Source organism: Callospermophilus lateralis, chromosome 9 (genome assembly GCF_048772815.1).
Source record: "Callospermophilus lateralis isolate mCalLat2 chromosome 9, mCalLat2.hap1, whole genome shotgun sequence".
In the NCBI taxonomy this organism is placed as follows: domain Eukaryota; kingdom Metazoa; phylum Chordata; class Mammalia; order Rodentia; family Sciuridae; genus Callospermophilus; species Callospermophilus lateralis.
This window is the reverse complement of record NC_135313.1, coordinates 12,556,403-12,577,754: the sequence shown is the minus strand read 5'-3', so window position 1 is coordinate 12,577,754 and position 21,352 is coordinate 12,556,403. Positions and strand designations below refer to the sequence as shown.

At 35.7% G+C, this 21,352-nt stretch overlaps 1 protein-coding gene across 2 annotated transcripts in view; it reads left to right on the top strand.

Annotated features, from left to right (window-relative positions):
* Nucleotides 1–21,352, top strand: part of Nyap2 (neuronal tyrosine-phosphorylated phosphoinositide-3-kinase adaptor 2) — a 235,852-nt gene that overhangs the window by 140,821 nt on the left and 73,679 nt on the right. The window lies entirely within an intron of this gene.

Sequence of the window (21,352 nt, the reverse complement as noted above, 5' to 3'; positions counted from 1 at the left end):
AGCGCCCAGAGCAAGGTGTTTGGTCCTTTTAGTTCAAATGTCAAAATGCAAAATGCATTATTTTGCTTTTGGCATTCTAAACAAAATGGGATGTTCTGAATATGGATGGAAAGAATGAAAAATGGCAATTTTCACAATATAATATCCTATGTAAAGTGAAGAGGGATTTTTTTTTTCAAAGAAAAGAAAGTGAAAAATCTAAATTCTAACAGTGGGTCTCAAAAGTTTAACAGAGAAAGCAAAGACTACTATGGATTCTTTTTTGGTGGGAGGGAGTTTGAGTATTTTGTTTTGTTTTGTTATACATGACAATAGGATTCACTCTGACATAATTGTAAAAGCATAGAATACAATTGGTTCTAATTGTGGAATTTCTAGATAAAAATCTTGATTTTTATAGGAAAAATTAATCACATATTGAATTATTAAATGTTACAACTTACCCTTTATTTTATATTAAAGTCTGTATTAAAAAACCTTTGTGAAAAAGAAAGCAATTTGGATAGAATTTAGAACTTTTTTTTAACATAGGAAGATCATCTCTGCATACTATGTGTTGTTTTATTCTTTGATTCACTGTAAACCAGAATATACTCATTGCTTTCCTTTTAAAAGCTGTAATTAATTCACATCTTATATTTTATGGTACTCTTCCTGGATCCATTGATAGATGCAGAAAAATCACGATAAACGCTATTTTGACCACTTACTTTAAATATCAGAAAACTTCTCTATCTAAATGACTAACCCTTTTATAAGCCCTAAATAAATTACAAGTACACAGTAAATTCAAAATAGATCCAGGTCCATTTCTAATTCCTTAAGTTACACTAACTTCTTAAAAATGCCTTAGACAACTCAAGGGATAATTAATTATTTACACCTCAAATGATCCTACCTCATGATATTTTTTATCTATTAATACAGCCTTACTGAGGACTTTCCATAAAGGAAAAGAGATCTTTAATAGTTTTTGATGATAATGGTGATGATAGCATTTTCAGTTAATATTCATTTGTAGTTATAAGCCACTTTTTCTGTCTTTTATACATTTTTTTTCTTTTACCTGGAGAGATTTATGAAAGCATTAGCTACTTAAATAATTATCCCCCAAACATTTTACTTGTCTAAAGACAGCACTTTCTAATGCTCTAGGCAGCCTGGATTTGCCTTTATATAGACATACAAAAAGTTGTTTCAAATTATTTTAAGACTTGAATTTAAAGCTAGGAGCAATCTCTTTCTAGAGCAGTATTTCCCAGTGAAGACAGTTTTGCCCTGAAAACAGGGATATTTGGCTATAACTAGGAACATTGTTGGGTTGTCAAAATAGGAGTGCTAATGGCATCTAATAAAGCCTGCTATCCATGAAATGGTACACATACACACAAAAATAAATAAATAGATAGGCAAACAGATTAATAAATAAATAAATAAAAGATTATCTGATCCACAATAAAGACAGTATAAATGTTGGGAAACCTGGTCTAGAAAATTTATTAAAATTTAAAGTTTCCTTAACTTGATTGGTTTGGTTTTCATATAGATCAAGTATGTATTTTAGAATAAAAGGCAACAGGTGAAGAAAAATGTTTTGTTTTAAAATACATAATTGTTAGTGTGAAATTAATGGAATTTTTACTTTAGAGTTGTTGAAACTATTTAATTTCACCCTACCTATCAGCTTCTTTGAAGGATTCTAAGCATCTCCAGCTGGCAGTTATGCCAATTAGCTAGAAAAAGTATATGTAAAAGAATTGATTAACTAATGAAGTTATTTCTAGAAAAATCCATCTGTTAGAATCAGTCTATGAGCTATATGTCACAAAATCCTCTATTCAGACCTCCGTGTGCTTCTAAAACAAAGGTTATACATGGAAACGGGATCCAGATTCTTTACAGCTTTTAGGGAGCTCAGGATTGGAAACCTTCCCGTGGACTGTTAACCACATATCAACCCTTTAGAGAAGTGGCTTGCCCTGAGTTACATTAGCATTGGTCTATTAATTTATGTAAGTGGGAGGGAGGAAAAACACAGATAGTACATATGAATAATCCAAGCACTACTTTCTTTTGACTTCAGAGGAAAATGGATGCCATCAGATATTAACAAAATCATAGGCAAGCTCAGAAACATTCTGAAATGTAAAAGATTGGACTAAAACCTCAGATAACTGAGCACTAACTCCTAATTGCTTTCATAGTATACTCAGTGATACAACTCTTTCCTGTTTTTCTTGCCTGATAGAATTTATAGATACCTGTTAATACCTTAGGGTCAGAATAAGTGACAAGAAATAGTATTTTATTCATAATTCTTGAGCCTCATTTTTTTTAACATTTCAGAATTTTTTGTTTACATTTCATGGATAAAAGTGAACAGAGTATGTCCCTTGTTCATTCAAACTACCTTTGCTTTTTGGAAAAGTCAATTTTGATAACTTACTGGCATTCTGCCTGAAACAAATATAATCTTTGTTTTAGCTGAAATAATCAATCTCAAAATTTATACCTTCGATTATTATTTTTAATAATCTATAAAAGGCACACCTAATGTGATAATTTTATATTTAAAAGGTCACAATTGTTACTGGGCAGTATGAAAGAGATAGAATAAGACAAAAATGGTAAATTTGAATAAATTCCATTTTGCTTCACAATTTTCTAAATATTATCTTCATATTAATTGTTATGGAAATCAGCTTTTCCCTGGTTGCTGCAATATTATAATGTTAACTAAATTAGGACATTTGATAATCTCTATAATAATTTTTCTTTTATTTGGTTATCAATGTATTTTTAAATTTGTGCAGAGAGATGGATTATGTGACACATACAAGTAGTGATACAACTCATATATTGCTACTGTAGATATTTGTGTCCTCCTAAGAAGTAGGCCAGGTACAAATATGTTTTTTGAAAACCTAAGTGACAATATTTTTTGACCCATTTTGTTTACCCTCCTTACACATCTTTTTATTTTATGTATCCTTTATGATTTGATTTGAATCTTTGAACACGTAAGTCATGAATGGGACACTTTATTTTAATAACTCATGTGCCATGAAAAATAAATACGCAGGACCAAATGGAAAAAAAAAAGAGGGAACTTTCTCTTTTTTTCCTCATCTTAGTACATTTTGTGCTACTATAATAGAATACCTGAGACTGATCCATAAAATCAGAGAGTTATTTGCTTCATGGTTTTGGAGGTTGGAAGGTCCAAGAGTATGGCCAGCACCCAGGGAACTTTGTGCTGCCTCTACCTGTGGTTGAAGGTGGGAGGACAAGGGAGGGTGAAAGCAAGAGAGCAACACAGAGCCAAACTCACTTTTATACAAATCTGCTCTCAGAATAACTAACCTTCACCTGTGAAAATGGCTAAGTCTACTCATTAAGAAGAGCCTCCTTCACTAATAACCTCTTACTGGGCACTGCTTCCCTACACTGGTACGGCAAAGAAATCCTTCAAAATACACATTTAATATACATTTAATATGACATACTGTATAATATCTGTTTTATACAGGATGCATTGTCCCATTTTTAAGAAAATGAAGAGTCTTTTATTATGCTGTAGTTCTCTTGATAATTCAGGTTCATTGTTCTGATAGTTGTGTGCCTACTATGTGCTAATTCAAAGTGTGTAGCAAGGTTTCTCAGACACCCTCCTTGGAGGTGCAAGTTATTGGTAACAAGGAGATTCAGTGTTAAACAGCCTCAGGAGCTTCTTGGGGTATTAGAGCCCAGTAGCCTACTTCTGCCATTTAAATTCAATTCTTATATCTATTTCTTATGGTTTCCCCACCTCCTCCCTTTCTTGCTGGTGGTGTTATTGATGCATCTAGACTTGCTCCCCTTTTTACTCTTTTCTTCATTGTAATGTCACACAATTCTTCACCAGGGGACCAAGAAACCAGGTACTCAGACTTGTCCTAGGAGTCTCTCAACTAGTTAAGTATGTGGACTCCAGTGTAGAGACTGTGTGAGCTTTACTTTCAAAGCCTACTTTAACCCACTATTGAGTCTCAAGTGAACTTCCTGGATACATATTGAGGGTTAGAAATATCAGCATCCCCAAAAGTAAGCTGCTCTGGGAAACATGTAAAGATTTTTGGTTTATTTTAGGAACATCTACAACATTTTGCTTAGTCTACTTAAAACTTTTTTTCATTGGTATTTAGTAAAATAGTTAAGGACTTTCCTTACCTCCTTTCCTTTCTTGTGAAAGCAGGTGTTCACATAGAGTGGGCAGGACAAAGTCAGGTGTCGAAAAACCCAAGGGAAGAGTGGAGACTGTACATGACAATTTTAGAACTGTCAGGGGCAATGGACAACAGGTGAACCTTTATCCTGTGACTGCCCACCAATAAGCATGTTTGCTTGGAGCAGGACTTCTGGACGCGTGGTGACTTGAAGCCACCTGACCAGAGCTGGGGGATAGAGCTGGGACCACTGGAACTCTGAGTTACTTCGAAGATGATAGGGAGTTATATTATTATATAACTCCCTTTATATCTATATTCAGAAAAACACCTGAAGAGATCTCCAAGGATACCTTGAAGGGAATTCCAAAAGGTCTGGTAGGACTAAGGCCTGTTAGTTTTGTTAAGCATTTTAGGTAAAGATGCTATTCTTTCAGGAACCTTTTCTTGCTGTTTCTTGGTTGCCTCCCAGGCTTTGAGTCTCACACTGTGGCCTCAAACTGTTTGCTGCCTTATCAAGGCACTTTCTAGCAACACAGACTGGAAATCAAGCCACAAACTGGGTTTTGATGTATCTTTTAGGCCTGGACCTTGGGGACATTTTCAGATTACAGAGAAATTCCTCACATAGTTTAAGTCATGATAGACAAAGGACATAGAAAATGTGTGTGATTGACCCAAAGACCTCCTGCATCACATTCACCCAGATATTGTTAACAATATTGGTTCCTGGGTCTTATCAGAGACGGTTCAATGAGGAGCTTAGTGGGTGGACCCTGGGATGTTCACTATTTAACTAACTCTGGTGACATGGACACCTTCTTTTAAACACCACTTTAATGACATCACTAAATATTTATGTGCATGCATTTTGTCCTCCTAACAATACTCAGGGGCAAGTTACTAACAATTTTAAAGATGAGAGAAACTGAGGAACAACTTGTCCAGAGTCATACAGGCAGTAGATCTGGGGATTTTAACCAGATTATTTAATTTCAGTTTCTTGTCTTATTGATACTTGGTCTATACTTGATCAATCTTTGAACTTCTTTCCCTGTCTTATTGTCATTAAATCCACCATCTGTCATTGAAACTTGAAGGGCTCATGATGTTACCACTTCCAAGAGTGTCTGCTTAATAAGAAGAAACCAAATCTGTGTAAATGACTTGATCTAATTAGTAACTGACATCAAAATAGGAAGGAAGTAGTAACTCTTTACAGTATCCACCAAAACTCACTTTGGAATATGTCAGTCATTTCAATCACATCTGGACCCCACACTTCTGAGCTGTGCCTGAAGGCATGTGGTCTCTCCAATGGGCCTCAAAAATCACCTAAATGATGTGGGTGAAGAGATGTGAGTGAGTGCAGATCTCAATGCCTTAAGTATAACTTAAGAATATTTGTGCAGGTACCTTTTCTCTGTCAGATTTTCAATACTGACCTCCCACTACAAAAGTCCATCCTAGGAATGTAGGCTTTTGTCTTGACTGCTTATATTTCAGTCACAGCTACATGACAGATAGAGAGCCCATGGTCACCCCAGAGGAAAAATGAATCCATCAATCAAAAACACCAACCAGTGCTCAAAGGCAATGAGAGCCCTTGTAAGACCCATCTAGAAATGGACTCAGGTAAAACAAACACAAGAACTCCAAAAAGGCTCTTTGTAAATGCTTTCCAGCACCATTTCATTTCCCCTTAGACCTTTGTAGTTGATGGAAGCAGACCCTAATTTTATTTTATTTTTTTAAATACAGTTCCCCAAGAATAAACTGGTTTATTTGATTAGTCTTTTTTTTTTCTTTAAAAGCTAAAGAAATTTCTGTTTGGGATAATGAGGTTAAATTGAGTATAAGTAAAATTCCTTGATTTTGAAAATGCTTGTGACTCCTTGGTTAATTGGGACCATGACATTGTCTGTTTTTCTCATTCAGTTTCTCCTAGAATTGCAATATAGAATCACTGAAGAAGACATAATTTCATAAATAATTGCTCACCTTTCTGGGGGGTAGACTGCAGCTGTCTTTGATTGATGCAGGGAGACGTGTTTATCCCCTGTGTTTATGTTCTCTGGCTGCTGAATCTTTAAGTGCAGTTTCTTGTCAGCAATTTAATCAGCAATTCTCTCCATTAAGAAGAACCTTCCGTGCTTTAGATTTTTAAAATGCAGGAACATTTTCAATTCAGAAATAAAGCTACCTCAGTCTTAAAAAAAAAAAAAAAAAAAACCACGAGATTCCCTCAGTTATATTTAATTTTACACACACGAAAATACACTAAAACTGATTTCTTTCCCTTCTGTTCAATTAGCAGAAAAAAGAAACTTAATTTCTGACTTTTATTTGCTATCATGAACTCTCAACACTTTGACATCTACAATTAACTAAATATTGGGTCTAGGTGAGGGGTTTCCTATCACACCATATTATGGATGTCCTACATTCTAATTCCATGTGACCTAGAAGTCTAAAAGAGGTGGTTTCCAACTAGGCTTAACCCTGAAGAGGCTTTGAACCATGGATGAGTCATTTCACAGTGCCTCAGTTTTCTCACATTTTAACTGAAATATCAGGTAATAAAACCCTGAATCTCATCTTCTACCCTTTGTGGTTCTTCTGTGGATTAATGGTGGATCTATAAATCCTTAGTCAAGCTTCCTGCCTCCTTGGATTTCTATCTGATGTTTTCTTTCTTGTTGAAAGGACTTCCCCAAATTTTATAAAACAATAACAGTCTAATTTTAAATTCCGGCTCAGAGTCTACCAACTCTACAGAGTTTTCCATATGCTGTTTTCTTCGTATGCTTTCTTAGTACTTCTACAGTGATATGAAACTTATTCTGATGTGTTGTAAAACTTGTTTTATTTTATTTGTCCTTAAGACAAAGAACCTGGAAGGACAGTGCCACATCTTTTCATCATGTTTCTTCTTGTAACAAGAGGTCCAATGCAATCTTACTCAAAGTTGAAGTATGATAAATATTTATTGAACTAGCTGAATTAATAGATATAGTGACTGGAGAAGGCTATTGAACTTGAGAAGAAGAAAGCCATAAGAGAAATGTTTAACCAACCATTAAATGAAAAAAGGATCATCTTCTATGAATTAGAAAAGAAAAATCACATTGAAATCAATACAGTCATTCAGCAAAAATGGAGCTATGCAGAATGCTGAATTCATTGCTTTTGACCTTAAGTGGCACACTTAAAAGAATGACCATGCTATTCCTGGCAGATTTATTGGGGAAAAAGATATAAAGAATATTACCATCAAGCATTTAAATGTGCACCATTTTGAAGATGTCAGTCATCATCAGTTTCTACACAAATGAATGAGCTGTGAAAATTGATCCCTTTTTGACATTTGGAGATAAAAAGATGCATTTTTTTTTTAAAGAAAGTAAGAGACAAACAATGTAAAGAAGGAATTCTAATCTGATAACATTTTGTATTATTGAACTCAAATAATTAAGAGAAAAAAACCACATTCAAATGAATCATTTAACCTATTTGAAGGAAAGGTACTACATAAATCTGGGGAGCTCTTATGATACCACTGGTGGTCTTGAATGTATGTTGCCCAGGTAAACATGAGCTTTGGAAATAAAATATTTAAAAGCTTGTCCAAATTAAAAACAAAAACAAAACAAAAAAACCCCCACAAAACCTATTTTTCAGAATTTGATAAAGTAATGGCAATCCCAAATTTAATAAGTGTCTATAGTGGGGCATGATGTTTATTGGTTGAAGCAAACTCATTATTGTTGCTTGTTGAAGGAAGTGAAGTTAATTAAATGTTTCACTCCTAGTACAGTAACCAGTCAACTGGAGAATCTGGGCTATTGCTTCTTCCAAATGAAAGGAATAAAAATACTGAAGACAATCTAAGAGGGGAGGAAGGAGAGTTAGTAACATCAATTTTAAAGCAGCCAATACTTTTTAAGCCAAATGTAGCCAGAACAGTTTAATATAAGGGAAAATTCCAAATCCAGAAATTTGTAATATTCTTTTGACTGTTGATGGAAGACAAAAAACTTTCCCCCATTTTTTCTGCTGGACAAGTTTTGGTGACATTCAAAATAACGTTTTCCTATTTTTTGCCTATATACCCTTGTTATGGATGAAAATTATATAGTTAACATAAAAATGAAGTAAAATAGCTAGAAACAATCAGAAAGATTAGGTTGTCAGTGTGTTAGCCAACACTGGATTGGTTCAAAATGCCATGGATAGGTATGTCCACTGTGTCCTTTTGTTTCCATAAGACAAATGAGAAATCCTAAGAACTAGAAGATTTAGAAAGGATTTTGTTGTTAGTATCCCACAACAGAATGATTAGAGCTGAAGTTAAACATTGCTCCATTTAAATTATTACCTTCTGGATATCAAAATTGACTCTATACCCACATCCCAGTTTTGTTCTTTTTGCTGATTACTTAAAAATTAACCACTAGCCAATGATTAATGATAAGGGAGAAGCATCAAAATAATGAAAGTTTCTTGCCATGTCAAAAAGGTCTAAGAGAAATTTCAGACTAATCAGTTAGGACAGATTGCATCACAGTAGTTCTTCTTCAGTTTTTTTTTTTTTTTTTTTTTTTTTTTTTTACAATCTCACTTGAAACTTAAGGATTTCCTTTTGGCTTCTTAACCAAGATATGTGTATGGTGGCTATTTAATATTGACTATAATAAATTCTCCTTTGAAGTTTTAGAGGAAAATATAGAAGCTGGCAGATAAGCAATACAAACAAGTTCTTTGCCAGAACATAACATGAATGGCCTCTAGTCTAATTCCTAGTTGAGTCCTCATGCCCTTCTAACACCTCATGAGCATGTCTTTACTGTCCACATCACTCTAAGCATTCTTCTGAACTTCCATCAGAATCACCAATTAAGCTCTGCCTAGAACATTTAAAGGTTCTAAAGGTTGCATCTCCAAATTTTTCCAAACTTTTCTTGCAAACCAGTTTCAAAGGCCTGTGAACCACATTAGTCACAGCAAATGGTAGCAACTTCTATGTTAGTTAGGTTTTTGTTGCTGTGACCAACTTAGATATGAAAGAATAATTTAGAGGAGAAGAAGGTTCTTTTAAGTTCATGTTTTCAGAGGTTCAATCCATGGTTGGCTGACTCCATTGCTTTGGGCCTGATATAAAGCAGTACATCAGGGCAGGAGGGCATAGTGAAGGAAAGCTGTTCTCATCATAGTAGCTAGGAAGCAGAGATAGAATGTGAGAATCCAGGGACAAAATATATAATCCCTACGACATGCCCCCAGTAACGTACTTCTTCCATCCACACCCTACCTGCTTACAGTTACCACCTAATAAGTAATTCTAATTCTTAAACCATCATATGTATTTATTTGCTGATTAGGTTACAGCTCTCATAACTTAATTATTTTACCTCTGAACATCCCTGTATTGACACAGGGGCTTTGGGGTGACACATCATCTACAAAGCATAACAAACTTTAATTATTACACAAATCTAAAGGGTGACTATTGGATGCTAAGAGGAAAGAATAAATATTTTACTAAAACATAGACTAAGGTTGAAAATGAATTAAATATACAAGGATTCCCTGTTGTTTGTACAGTTTTCTCTTCAGTTAGGCTTGGGTAAAGGATCTGACATCTTAAGTGAATCATCCTGGTATTTGGATGTCAGGAGCAAAAAGAACTGAAGAGGATGTAAGTCATTCCCTGTTCCCACAGGAGGTAAGTTGTTTACAGGTTGCTAAATGAAATCTCAGCCTTGAAAGCTGGAGAAGTACTATCACACTGAATGGTGCCCAGTACCCTTCCCCCATAAATAACAACTCAGAGCACAAAGTGGCCCCTTTTATTACATATACAGCTTTTCAACATGAGGATGTGTTTATGAAAGATGATTTACCCGCAAGAGAAACAATTCATCATAACTGAATTGATGTATTTCTCAAAGATAATTAATATTTTTGAAATTTTCTGTTTACAAATTATTTACCTTATGAAATGGAAAGCAAAGTATTACCCAAATAATTAGGTAGAAACTGTGAAGACTCAATTCATATAAAGAATACTTACTATGTAGATGGAAGATTTTAAAGTAGTTTGTGAAGTGTTGTTTTTAAGCACATTAAAATAAGGTCTTATTTTCTTTTAAAACAATTAACTAAAATTTTTTAAAAATGAAGTCACTATTTGAAAAATAAAACATTATAAAAAAGCAAATGCTGCAATTTTATTTTAAATTATGTGTGGAATCTCAAATACACAGAAGGAACACTAACCTACTAACTACAGCTTAACTGGCTCCTAGAAGGAATGCAGGAGATGTGGCCATCCGGAGCACTATTCATAAGGAAGAGGCTACAGACACAGAAGGAGCTGTGGAAAAGCTCATTGTCAATTTTCCCCTTTTTGTATTACTTTCATGGCTTTCCTGGTAAAGTCTTTATCCAGATGCTAATTAAGCAGAGGTTTACTTTGCACATCAATTTTTAATATTCATTCCTCACAGTTAAATGAAACCTGCAGCATGAGGCTTTCAGTTAAAAGCAGCCCTGACCTACTTCCTTGTGAAATCAATGGAGGGCTTCAAAACACTCTGGAGTAGCTGACATTTAGGGAAGCCAGCTCATAATCTGTGTTGGTGTAAAATGTGTTTCTCTGGGTTCAGTATTCCTCCCCTTCTCCCTGTCTGTCTCCCTCCCTCCTTTACTTTCTTTTTTTATCTTGTTTACTTCCCTTCCTCCTCCCCCTTTCTCTGCTTCTGTCTGCCCTGCCCCCTATTTCCCTTTCTCTTCTTTCTCTTTCATTCCTTTCTTCTTAAAACCTAAAAATGGGGAAGTCTGTGGAAGCTGTTGAGTCAGATAAGTGAGGCCATACTAGAGTTATGTACCCCTGGGGGATTGTGGATGGATGTGTCAGCTACATATTTAATGACTTCAAACTAACAGGAACTCCTAGGTCTGAGATTAAAGAAGGAGAAGAAAGGCCTAAGAGGCACCCATTTACATTCAAATATATTCTACAAAAAAAAAAAAAAAAAAAAAGCAAAATTGAATCCACCAGAATAAGGTCTTCAGATATTATATTCTAAAACCTTTAAAAGTAAGAGCATATGGTATAAGGCAAACCTTTTTGAAGACTAGTTTGACAGAGATCTGAACTGAAGGATGTGAAATTTAAATAGGAAGCAAAACCAGCCATATAGAGAAGCAGTAGTCATTAGGGTGTGGAAGAGCACCCAGGGTCTCCATCTAGCCAGAGGTCCCTAAGAGAAAGGTGGGAAGTTCCCTTTAAGGGTTAAACTGCAGCCATACAAATGTTAACTTGCAAACTTGACCTATGACCCCGGAGAGTTTTCTTTATGTTAAATTACAAAATACCAAGATAATGTGGGGCTAAGCCTGGAAAACTCATGGAAGAATGTAGGATAAATCCAGTTTTATGGCACATCATTTTAAGAGTAACCTGAAGTCTAGGCTGATTGTGTTTAACTTGAAGATCTATACCTTTAAGAAAACATAAAATATATGTTAGAGATATGTGTTACTTGCCCCTAATGATTCATGCCAATCCTGAAAGCCAAATTTTCAAGGGCACTTTCTGAAGACAGATGTGGCCACTGAAAGTGTTGTTAGGAAAAGAATAGAGAAGGAGAGGGCAGATTTACGACTGAGCTCTTCAGAAAGATGCTGCTTCTCTCTCCCTTGCTTCCACACTGGGCCCTTTGGCTTTTCTGGCCTGTGCTTAACATTTCCTTAGATTCTGTAGCTTGCAAAGTCCTGGGCATCTGGGTGCCACTCTGATGATCTGTGTCCAGTGACCCTCAGGTGGTAGAATCTTTGAGGTTTACTTATAGCCTCATATAAAAATCTTACACTGCAAACACCACTCCCTCCTCTTTTCTATTCCTTTTCTTTTTTTTTATTTCTCTTCCCCACATTTTTAGCTTATGAACCAAACCCAAAAGATGGGTATGAGAACCTTCTGAAGTGTTATTTATCAATCAGATTGATTTTGTCACAAGGAAGTCTGCTACCAGATAATTTATGGAACAGAATAAGACAGGAATAAAAGGTAACAGTAACATCAGAAATAAGGAATAACACCTAATCCGTGCTCTATTTTCTTCCTTTTGTCTTTTTATCTAAATCACAGAAAATAAACACCATGATTTCTGACATCCTTTGTGATTAAATAGTTTTCACATTAATTTTTTCTTTGTGTCTGTGTGTGTGTGTGTGTTTGTGTATGTGTGTGTGTGTGTGAAGAAAAGATGATGGCAGGAATTCAGACAAGGACACAGGTGGCAAGTACCTATAGAAGCTAAAAACATAGAAGGAGACAAAGAGGTTGTGGTGATTTTGCCAAAAAAAAATGTTCAAAAGAACTTTTGATTTTTTTTCCCTAGACCAGAGGAGAATAAGTGTAGAATAAGATCAGCAACTCCCTGCTCTTTCCTTTGACTGCAATTTAGATCTGGAGCTCAGTAAATATGGAATTTAGAAATAATAATTTTGAACTCCCTCATATTACAGACAAATTGAAATCCAAAGAGATCCAAAATCTTGAGAAGGATCATGACATCATGAAGAAGCATAATTAGAAATAGCTCAGTTCTTCTAAGTGCCCATTAAACATTGCTCAGGACAGCAATATTTAAATATATTCCTATTGACTTTGCCTGTAGCTTGACTTGATATTCTTTAATAGATTCATTTAAAATGTCATTTTTGGTAGAAGAAAAAATCAAATATGGTTAATTGACTTTTCCCAATGAGACCCTTTTCAAATTTATATGTATTTTTCCCCAGGAATACTGTGAAAAACCTCTCTATTGGTCAACATTTATTCCCAAATACTGTTACTCACTTTAACCATATTTATACAGAAAATCAATAAATTGAAATCAGCAAGAAATACAATAGAGTGTACTTTCAGTTATGTAGTTATTGAATTATCCCCAAAAGGGTTAATATCTCTGCCTAGCTTTTCTTATGAAATTTTAATAGCTATGACATCTTTATTCTTCCCAATATGGTTACTAGTAACTGTGATTCCAATAATGCCAAATTTTGCATTTACTCTGATAGAAATTAAATATTCTTATTACCCTTTATGATGGAGGAATTATTCTTCTTAGCATTTAGTGTTTGCTTCAGAAACAATTATGAATGTGTTTTCAGAATTACATCTTTCAGGAAGAATGGAAATGATATTTTTCTTCCCATGCATTAATATTTTTAGTGCCTGAATGCCTCTGATTCTTTTAGAGATTGAAGCATTTTTCCATCTGCCTGTTAAAATGATTTGAGTCTTAATTAACATTGATTGCACCTGTGCATACATTCACCTACCCACACAACTCCCACCTATGAGTGGAAAAGCATGTCATTCCTACAAAAATGAGTAGAGGGGACTTCAAAAAACAACATAGAGATGTAAGATAGACAACACAGAAAAGGGTTGAATAAGTTTCTTGGCTCTCTTAGATCAAGGACTTTTGATCTCCCAAGGATTGTTTGGCAATTGATGTAAAAGAATTATCTCTCCTAAATTGCTGGTTGCCTTTTTAGCCTAACTGAGAAACCCAAGTTGAAAGAATCAGAATTCAATAACAAATTCTCATGCCCCTCCTCACTGGGGGCTTGCTTGTGTAGTTGGATTTAGCAGCCCAACCTTTCCCTAGTTATGAAATTGGGGAATGGTAATAAGAAAGATAAATTGATAATGAAGATCATCTTCAATATTTTAAATGGCCATTTTTCCATCTCTATAACTTCTTCCTAAGGAATTCTAATAAATTCCAATAATTCTAATAAATACAAATAGATTAGCCTCTAGATACATATGTGTATATATGTATATATGTGTGCATTATTTTTATTTTATTTTTCTCTTAGGGAAAGAAGATAATTAAGATATTTTCATCTAAAATATGGGGGGAAACACAGTTGTAAAGGCCTAACTACTACACAAAATTAATAATTCCAACTATATTAAATATTGCTAAAATATTTCCATAGGATTTAACAGAGGTTCTGAACCTTGACTTTATTTTAGAAACAGCAGATGCTTTTAAAAGTTTCAGATGGCTCAACCCTCAGGGAATCTAATTCAACTGTGGCTCAGGCATAGACACTTTTTTGAAATCTCCTCAAGTATCTTTAATATGTAGTCAGAAATAGGAAAATCAAACTTATTCTGGTACTTATCACTAAAATCCTAGACTTGAAGATCCTTGAGTCTAGATGCCTCATTTACAGATAAGCAGAGGAATGCTCTGAAAGGGGAAGTGGTTTGCCTGAGGCCTCAGAGTTAATTAGGGGCTAAGTCTAAACTGGTATCTGGTTGCCTGTAACACCAAAGACAACTCCGAACAGAGCTGTGGTTGCACCATGCTTTGTTGGGACCCCTTCCATCCAAATGTCCCAGAAGTCTTACCTCCTCTGCACATTGTTTCAAAATTGCTGGCCTGGACTTAGGCATTTAGGCATTATTAGTACCAATTTTGCACCCTGCAATAGCACCTAGGCCATTTCTATAACAATGTGCTAGTAGCCAATACAGCAGGAACTTTGATTTTGATCTACAAATGCCTATTGGTAATTTCCTATGCATATTAACTCAATATTGAGTTAATGTTCTACATTGTGCAAGTTTTCCTAGTCCATAATATGATTTTTTTTTTTTTTTTTAGTGATCTCTCTCTTTCACATTATTGAAGAGATTATTTTGCCATTGCTACTTAAGTAGAAACAGAAATGGTACTGGCATGGATAGAATTCCATTTTTTTCCCACTATAGGAAAAAAAAAGTCAATTTAGATTTCTTGCATTCAATAGATAATTGGTCTCCTTTCTCCCCATGGCCCTAGTAGGCAGATTCTTCTTATGAAGCAAAATCCTATTGAATTTCTCATAAAAGGGCAACTCAAATCATAGCCAAGGGTTTTTTGTTCTGTTCACACCATTGTTACTTCTCCTAGGGCTTGGCATCATTTCTCCTGCATTTTCTGTGTCTGTTCCTGCTGTTGGCAGCTCCTAAAGGTACTCTCTATATAGAACACCCCTCTTCTGTCCTGTGGTGAGATACCATTAATTAGTTTGAAATCTTCCTTAAAACAGGCCAATATCATAGTTTTAAGAACATTGGGATTCTTAGGGAAGTTAATAGGCAGATACTCTCATCAAACATCTGTAATATAGTTGGACTCAGATAAATCCCATTTAACTTCAACCTGAAAAAAGTAAACACATGATTTTAAGTTCTGGATTCCTAATTTTCATAGAGTTTCAGATTAAGAAGTTGTCCTAAAGATGGGTCTAAATCCCTAATTTGATAGATGAGTACCCAGAGGCAGAGAAAGAAAACATAACCACCGTCACAACAGGTCATGGCATGGCAGGTCCATTACCAGGGTCCAGTTTTCCCAATGATTAAATCAAGAGATCTTTTCGGATCCCACTGTCTATTCTGCATTACTATCGCTAGGGCAGCAGAGAGCAGACCAAATCTAAGAATACACCCTTTTGAGTCCGTGTGGCATTCTTTCTTAAGAGTGTTCTTTTTTTTTTTTTTTTAAGGCTATTAGCTTTATGTTAATTTGGTGCCTTGTATGGTACTCAAGAATGACTCTAATTACATGTCTTCTATAACTTTTGGTACAATAAGGATGTATACAAAACAGAGTACGTTAACATCTGTGTGTGAATCAGGTTATTGAGGCTTACAACCCTAAAATCCTGCTTGTGCCATAAGGTAGAATTCTGTTTTTTCCTATAGGAGATTTCTCTCAGTTGTCTGCTATCAGCTGTGTGAAGAGCTGCATTCTGGAGGAGTCAACTGAGCCCCAATGCTGTCATGTCTTTAATGGGAAAGAGGACTGAAAACACAGCACTGCCATGACAGGGGCCTCAGAGAACTGTGGACATAAATATTTAATGTGGCAAATTATAGGTTGGAATTTGCATTTTTATGCCCTATTTTGAAGTAAAAAGGGTTGTTGAACAATCAGGACACTTTCCATAATTATGTTCATTTTTAATATGCAGAGAATTGACAGTAGGTTCAGAGTAGTTATTTAATGAATTCTCAATATAACCTTGTCTGCTATTTCCTCACTAAATCTTGATATCAGATTATGACCACACAATGGAGTTGGTTAATGAAGAGTGATTATCTTGTCATCAAACAGGTGATTGATTTTGAATTCCAAAATACATGAATATAGTTTGGTTGTCACAAGTTCACCTGCATTGAATGTCAATACTAAAAGTTGTTTATAGAGCAGATAACTACTAAATACTTAATAATTCTGCATTTTTCATCTATTCCTGAACAACCCTTTGAGAAGCATATTTTAGATGTTGGTGACATCCTAAGGTTGAGGTGGTGATATCTGGAGTTGTGTGGATTTCATGTGCACAGAGATAAAGTGGTGCCGATGATGAGTGTTTTAGGAAGCTTTTTATCCCCTGTGAACAAAATAGCTGACAAGAATGACTTAGAAGAGAAACAGTTTATTTGGGGCTCATGGTTTCAAAGGTCTCTGTCCATGGTTGACCAGCTCCATCACTCTGGGCCTGAGGTGAGACAGAACATCATGATGGCATGAAGGAGAAAAACTGCTCAACTTGTGACAGAGAGAGAGTAGAAGGAGCAAGAACAAATATGTATAATCCCCAAGGCATGCCCCCAGTGACCCACTTCCTCCCTAGCCATGCCTCATCTGCCTTCAGTTACTAGCCAGTCAGCCATTCAAATTATTAATCCACCAAATGGATTCATCCACTTATTAGGTTAAAGCCCTCATAATCTAATCATTTCACCTCTTACATTAACAGGGAAGCTTCTGGGAAACCATAACATCAAGACTTTGACCTTGCAAACTCCTTGCACTTCATCCTTCTGGTCGATCTTGCACACTCTCCTGGATAAACCTTTCTTTAAAACCAATGGCATCACCATATTCTGCTCCTCAAATATAAATACAAACTCTGTACCTTTGTACCTGAAACTCTTTAATGGGTTTCTTCTTTTCTACGTAAATTCAGATCTCATTCTTTCTAGTTTAAAACTTGTCTTTCAGCAATAGGCTAAATTGGTTATGGAGACATTGTTCTTCTCCACTATTCTTTTGAGAGTATCTGCTATGCCATTTGGTCAATCTGGATGTTTCTGGGTTTTTATGTGTCTACTTTCTGTATATCCATGTCCTGTTTATCCACTCCATGGTGATTTTCTCGAAAGGAGGGTATAATTTTTGCATTTCTTTTGCACCATTCTTAGCCCTGGGCACAATGCTCTGCATGTGAATAAATGTTATTAGAGCAGGAATGATGGTATAACTGTGGTCCTGTGTCCTGTCCAATGTCACCCTTGACTCTTCTCTCCCTCTGTGTTCCAGCCCTGTTTCTCCACAGACCTCCTAATGTCTTGTTTATTCATTTCTGTCACTGGGCCATTTTGATCAGACTGAACTTTTAAATTTTGGCTATTGCAATCTACCCTACAGCATGCTGCCAATATTTCTTATAAATCCTTTCATAGGATCCCCCAGAACAGTGCCTACTAGATTACAAACCTATCAGAGTTAGAGAACAAGTGGTGCATAATTTTAGATCTTTAGGTCTTCTTGATGGTTATAGGCATTTTGTATTCTTGCAGACTAAACAAATTAACCAAGGATGAGAAGAATCAAGAGAGCAAGCTGTGGTCATCCAAAGTCCCAAAATGTGCCATTCATATGCTTCTTATTTAGTGTCCCAATTACGAAGGCTGCAGGAATTTGGAGGCCTTTACCGCTTGATCTCCACTTTTGTTCCTCCTCGCCCTATCAGTATTTCATTGTCTATTCCTTAGGCCTAGCGGTACATTTAGCATTCTCAGTACCAGCTTTTGGTATGACAGACATAAGACAAGAGAACAGACAAGGACCCCATTCATGTCCACTAATGCAAGGATTGCTATGATCCAGGCTACATAGGGAGGGGTCTTCAAAAGAGGGTGGTGGTTCTGCATGGGCACAGGTTCTTGGCTTCATGGCTTCTTGCTCTATTATGAAAATGCAACAGAAAAACAATCATAATGGGAATCTTCAAAGAGAAGCTCCAGGACAGGGATCCTGGTAGCCCAGGACTACATTATTTCTGCTTTATTTAAATCTTTCCCAAATAAGAGACATGAACACAATGGTATTAAAATATAAATATCATCATATTATTTGAGATTTGGAAAGGTCCTTAAAGATTCCATAATGTTGCAAGATATTTACATTTTTTAAGTGAAGAAATAAAATTCCAGAAAGAAAATCTGGTAAATCCAAGTCAGTATAGTAGTATTTGAAGTCTGACAGATTAGGAGTGGAATATAACCCTTGCTTTTCACCAATCAAGTATTTCTGGATAAGTTTTATAACTTCATTGTGCATTGATCTCTTCATCAGTAAAATGGGAATTATGTAATCACATAATAATTATTCTGCAAATATTCATTCTCTTTTACTCATTTATTCACATTCTTCATCCTCAAATAAAACCTAAAGGGTACCAGATCTAGGTTAAGACTTCATGTATGTACAGTTGTTATATTATTCTACTAGGGCTGCCATAACAAAATACCATGGATTGGTTGAGTGGCTTAAACATATATTTTCTCATGGTTCTGAAGTCTAAGACCAAAGTATTGGCAGGTTGGGTCTCTACTGAAGCCTCTCCCTTTAGTTTACAAATGGTGGCTTTCTCATGTCCTCATGTGGCTTTTTCTCTGTAGGCACATGCATCATTTGTGTTTCCTTCTTACAAGGACATAAGTAATATTGGCCCTCCCCCTGTAGCCTCATTTAAGCTTAATTACCTCTTTAAAGGTCCCATCTCCAAATTACTCACATCAGGGATTAAAGCTTGAATGTATTAATTATAGGATAGATATAATTCATTCTTGAAATGGAATAGTTTATAGGAGGAAATAGTAAATAAGAGTAAATTTCAGTTACAAATCAGGGTTTCATGGTTTTTTTCTTTTTCTTCAAAACTAAGTTATAAAACAAAATGGGATGAATTGTCTGAATTTCAGCCCTATCTTTGCCAGTAGCAGGTTGTCTGTAGGTCACCCTTTCAGTTTTCAAAGTATATTCTGTATAACAATAGGTCCTTTGAGATTGTACTTAGAATAGGAAAAAAAAAAAACACCCTAGATAAAAAGATGATAAAAATCTACAGATTATATCAACCTGTTAGACTTGCACAGTGTGCTACAATTCATTAAAGACTTGAAGAAACCTTAAAGGAAAAACCTACAGGCTTAATTTTGTTTAATGCAGCATGTTCTAAAGTAAACTATGAATTTAATCTTTAAGTACACCTATAGTCCATTAATAGTTGCAGTGTGTTTATACCATGTGGGATTTGCTTTTAGCCTGTATTAAATCTTTTTAAATTTATGGACTTCAAGGTCTTAGCAAACTGGTTGCGTTGGGGTGCAAAAAGGGAGATAGCTGGGCTGGAAACAAAATTTGAGAATGTATTGGAGATGAAATTAAAATACAAACATGGGGGAGATTATATCACTCCATTATAGGAAGTCTAGGAAAAAATACCCTGTCATGGTTTAGAAAAGAGGTGTTCCCAAAAGCTTCTTTGTGAGACAATGCATGAAAGCTTAGAGATGAAATGATTGGGTTATAAGAAGTTTACCCTAGTCAGTGCATTGATTCTCTCTGTAGGAATTAACTTGATAGTAACTGTAGGCAGGTAGGATATGGCTTGAGGAAGTGGGTCCCTGGGGGCATGCCTTTGGGGTATGTATTTTTTCCTTGTTGAGCAGATCTCATATCTCTCTCTCTCTCTCTCTCTCTCTCTCTCTCTCTTTCTTCTCCCCCTCCCCCTCCCCCTCCCCCTCCCCCTCCTCCTCCTCCTCCTCCTCCTCCTTCTTCTTCTTCTTCTTCTTCTACCTGTTCCCAGCTGCTTTCCTCAGCCACACACTTCTGTCTGCCTCACCTTATACCCCAAGGAATGGAGGTGGTCTTCTATGCACTGAGACCTCTGAAACCATGTGCTTTCAAATAAGCCTTTCCTCTTGTAATTGTTCTTGTCAGGTCTTCTGGTCACAATAGCAAAACAAACAAACAAACAAACAAACAAACAAAAAAAGCTGACAATATACCCCAACCCCAGTTTACCAGTTTACAGATGTTTTCTTCCATGGATGATGTTAAGGAAAAACTGATGTTTACCAGTTTACAGATGTTTTCTTCCATGGATGATGTTAAGATGTTTTCTTCCATGGATGATGTTATAAGACTAGGGCCTCTGTCTCTTCTCTCTGCTATAACTAGTGTAGTCTCTTACAAACCTTAATTTTGTGTTTTTCTAATTTGTTTGTTGGTTTTGGTGATTTTTTTTTTTTTTTTTTTTGGTGCTAGGTGTCAAACCCAGGGCCTTGTGCATATGAGGCAAACATTCTACCAACTGACCAACTGAGCTATATCCTCAGCCCCTTGTATGTGTGTTTTTTGGATCCGCACATAGAATATTGAGTTCCTTTTCTTTGCTCAGTATAAACAGTGAGATGTTTTCAGGAAGAAGCCCTGCAGGACTGACCAGCTCCCCATCCACCCTCAATTGCTGCTTATTTTCTCCACCTTTGTCCATTCCAGCTTTTCAGCCTTTCCCTTGTCTATCTTGCCATGTGTTGAATGATATTTTCCTCTGCTAGCAAAACTTATCTATCCCATCCTCACTCTCCAATTTGCCTTCTTCAAATCACTGATTAAGATTTCTTGACTTCTCTACTAGGGAAAAAAATAATCTGTCATAGCTTTTCATTTCAACTACCATCTCTGCTTGCAGATCTTATCAGAGCTCTAATCCTGTATTAGTTCATCTAATTATTTTCTTCCTAACTTAGATTAGGAGCCGCATTCAGAGGTCATGACATTTTAGTTCACTGCCCTATTCCTCAAGGTCATAGTGTCTGACATTTCAAAATGTCTAGAAAGATGTATCCAAGGCAGACATGTACATTACCATTGGTTGAACATAAGCAAAGTGATATACTCTTCTTTTAAAATAAGTTAATTCAAAGAATATTGCAACAGCTAAATTTTGCCTTAGATGATTTATATTCTTTGTTTTCTGACTCACTTTGG